At 40.8% G+C, this 4071-nt stretch overlaps 1 pseudogene; it reads left to right on the top strand.

Moving 5' to 3' along the window:
• Positions 1-1481: 1481 nt before the first annotated feature.
• LOC103597647 lies at positions 1482-3404 on the top strand (annotated as a pseudogene).
• Positions 3405-4071: the final 667 nt, after the last annotated feature.

Below are 4071 nucleotides of genomic sequence, written 5' to 3'. Positions count from 1 at the left end.
TGGGGCTTGGTCATTGCTGGGCAGGGTGCAGATATCAGGGGGGTGTGGCAAAAGCCTTCGCCCCCCCCACCACTCCAGCTTGGGAACCTGGGGCCCTTCTTGCTGGGGCTTGGTGGTTGTCACTGGGCTGGCTGAGCATGTTGGGGGGTGTGGCTGCCCCCCAGAGCACCGGCTCGGGAGAGCCTGGGGTGTAAGAAAGCACCATTTTAGTGAAACCACACACTTTCACAGATTTCTTACTACCACACACATACTTCAGTTCTTGGGAGTAATTAATTGTGAGCAATTACTATATGCCAGATAAACTGGGAAATGCTATAGTTCAAGTTATAAACATTTCTATAGCTTCAGAAGATGGCCATATAAGGTATTAGCTATTAGCACAGCACTGTAGAGGAAATAATAATTTGTCATATTAAATAATGTAAGATCTATTGTTTTATAAAGGCAATAGTTAAATGCTTTTTATCACCAAAAGTTTTCTAACTTTCATTTTCTAGATTTCATCCAGCACAGTTAAAAGTAAATGAACTTTGTTGATAACACCAAAGTCAACCGTTCAGATCCTCATACTAGCCGTCAGCCAAAACATAAAAATAAAAAGAGTAAATGAACTGAAAATTGAATAAGTCTTATTGTTCTGCCACTCTTTCCAAAGTTTTGAAAAGCCTGCTCAAGTACCAAAGTAAATCTTTTTTGTTTATTTCTAGATCTTTTCTTCCTTCTTTTTGTCCTTCTTGTGTGTGACCATTATTCAGGTAATTAACAATGGCATCTATTATTCTAACATATATCTCAGTTCTTCAGTGATTCCTACTAAGCTGCAGATGTTCAAATTCCATCTTCTTGGTCACAACATTTTTATCTTTTCTGGAGACAGGTCTTGACAAACCTTTTCTATTGGGCATGAGGCCTTCCCACTGCAAACGTGGGTTCTCTCTCTTACCATCCCAGGCCAACCAGGATCTCCAGCCTGCCAGATTTAGCCTGCTCTAAGTCAGGTCTTGGAAGTATTTTTTAAAAGTCCCTCCTACGAAGTAAGTTCAGGTCTCTACTACAACTTGCCGTTCCTGCTCCCACACTGTTAATGACACTGGTTTCCTGACTAAGAATGATTTCCTAAGTATCACGTCCTTTGGAAATGCAGCATAAGCAAAATGGGTGAATTCGAAGGAAACCCCTATGCAGAGACTACATCTTTAGAGCAGTAATCAATAAATTTTAAGTAGCCCAAAGTAAGTTTTCATAAGCAGTGAATGGTTTGGAATTGATACAAATGGTTTTTGATCTGCCTTAAACCCAGTTGAACATTTCCTGCTGCATGAAGCTCTTCTCAGTGATACACATTTATAAAAATCTCATGTTTTAGCCACTATTAAAAAAATAAGGCAACTAATTAAGTTTGATGTGCCAGTATCCAAACAATCAGCTAAGGAGTGCTTTAAGGAACAAACTGTGAACTGGTCACCAAAAATTTTGAGAGTATGGGTACTGCCCTTTCATGCCTCTCTCCCTTTCCTTGGCCACCACAGGGTCACATTTGGTGCCTGAAGAAAAAAAGAGTGACAGACCTGGAGACTACAGTTGTCTGTCCTTCACACAGCTCTTTTTCTGGGTCACTTCCTTTGAATGCAGAAGCTTGCTGGCCAACAGATAGGGGAATTGTTGCCCTTGAGATCTATTTTCCTTCTCAATATGTTGATCAAGCAGAGTTGGAAAAATATGATGGTGTAGATGCTGTAAAGTATACCATGGCTTGGGCCAGCCAAGATGGGCTTCTGCACAGATAGAGAAGATATCAACTCTCTTTGCATGACTGTGGTTCAGAATCTTATGGAGAGAAAGAACCTTTCCTATGATTGCATCGGGCAGCTAGAAGTTGGAACAGAGACAATCAATTATTGACAAATTAAAGTCGATGAAGACTAATTTGACGAAGCTGTCTGAGAAGTTTGAGACTACAGATACAGAAGGAACAGACACAACTAATGTGTGCTATGGAGAAACAACTGCTGTCTTCGGGGCTGTGAACCGGGCTGAGTCCAGCTCTTGGAAGGGATGGTATGCCCAAATAGTTTCAGGCATACTGCTGTATATGCCTGGGCAGCTAGAAATTGGAACAGAGACAATCAATTACTGACAAATTAAAGTCAGTGAAGACTAATTTGATGCAGCTGTCTGAGGAGTTTGAGAATACAGATACAGAAGGAACAGACACAACTAATGTGTGCTACGGAGAAACAACTGCTGTCTTTGGGGCTGTGAACTGGGCAGAGTCCAGCTCTTGGAAGGGATGGTATGCCCTAGTAGTTGCAGGCATATTGCTGTATATGCCACAGGAAATGCTACAGGTGGAGCTGTAGCTGTAGCTCTGCTAATTGGGCCAAATGCCCCTTTAATTTTTGAGCAAGGTATTCATGGGACACATATTCAACATGCCTATGACTTTTACAAGCTTGATATGCTTTCTGGATATCCTGTAGTAGATGGAAAATTCTCCATACAGTGCTACCTCAGTGCATTAGACCGCTGCTATTTTGTCTACTGCAAAAAGATCTGCGCCCAGTGGCAGAAAGAGGAAAATGATAGATTTTACCTTCAATGATTTTGGCTTCATGATCTTTCACCCTTCTTATAGTAAACTCGTTCAGAAATCTCTAGCTCAGATGCTGCTGAATGACTTCCTTAATGACCAGGACAGAGATAAAAATAGTATCAATAGTGGCCTGGAAGCCTTTGGGGATGTTAAAAATACCTATTATGATAGAGATGTGGAAAAGACTATTATGAAGTCTAGTTCTGAACCCAAAATAAAGGCATCTTTGCTTGTATTAAATCAAAATGGAAATATGTACACATTTTCAGTTTACGGTTCCCTTGCTTCTGTTCTAGCACCGTACTCACGTCAGCAATTGTCAGGGAAGAGAAGAGATTCTGCTTTGACTGCCACTCTGTATTCTCTTAAAGTTACACAAGACATCACACCAGGGTCAGCTCTTGACAAAATAACAGCAAGTTTATGTGATCTCAAGTTAAGGCTTGACTCAAGAACTTCTGTGGCACCAGTTGTCTTTGTTGAACACATGAAGCTCAGAGAGGACAGTCATCACTTGGTCAGCTATATTCCCCAAGGTTCAACCGATTCACTCCTTGAAGGAACATGGTGCCTGGTTAGAGTGAATGAAAAGCACGGAAGAACTTAGGCTCGGCGCCCCTCTCCAAATGATGAGACTTTGGATGAAGGAGTAGGACTTGTGCATCCAAACACAGCAACTGAGCATATTCCAAGCCCTGCTAAGAAAGTGCCAAGACTCCCTGCAACAGCGGCAAAACTTGAAGCAGTTGTCATCGGTAATAAAATATTAAGATACTCTGTAAGGTACAAGACCTCAGGGCGGGGGTAGTAGGGTTATTGGTATGGGAACATTTAAAGAAATAGGACATCTGGGGACAATTTTAAAGGATTACATGTTGCTTTAACTTTTAAGTGGCTGACATGGAGCCTAGAAAACTATTGTGTTCTTGGGAGAATCTCTGCTCAGTTTGCTAACATGCTTCCTATTCTGGTCTAGCCAGTGCTAAATGTACTCTGATGTTAAGGGCTCTGTAAAACCTCATACCTCTCTGGCCATTTGTATGCATGAAGTTTAGTCTTTAAAAATGATATAAGGAATCGAGTGCCTCTATCAGAAGAAAGCAGAGGTTTTCTATACTAGAGTCTCCTATTTAAACATTCTTTTAAAACATGTAAGAATTTTGTACTTGAACAAACAAGATTTCTAAAAATTTTTCTAAGATCTGTGGTTTTTGAAAAACATTTCTAGCTTAGGGAATGTGTTCTTAAGATGTGATGTGCACAATCTGTGTTTGAAAGTGGCAAGACAAATCTGTTTTTTTCTAAAATTTATAAATCCTGAAAAGGAAGAAAAGAGCTGGTTCCGGAATCTTTCAGTCCAAGCTAGCAATAACAATAGTCATTGTGATGACCTCTGAAGAGAGAGACTCTCGCACTGAGCAGGCTTCTGGTAGAGAAAACATGGTACATTTGGGAGCTGTGGATATAACTCTACG

Source organism: Galeopterus variegatus, unplaced genomic scaffold (assembly GCF_000696425.1).
Source record: "Galeopterus variegatus unplaced genomic scaffold, G_variegatus-3.0.2 Scaffold2375, whole genome shotgun sequence".
Classification (NCBI taxonomy): domain Eukaryota; kingdom Metazoa; phylum Chordata; class Mammalia; order Dermoptera; family Cynocephalidae; genus Galeopterus; species Galeopterus variegatus.
This window is presented reverse-complemented; position numbering and strand designations above follow the sequence as displayed.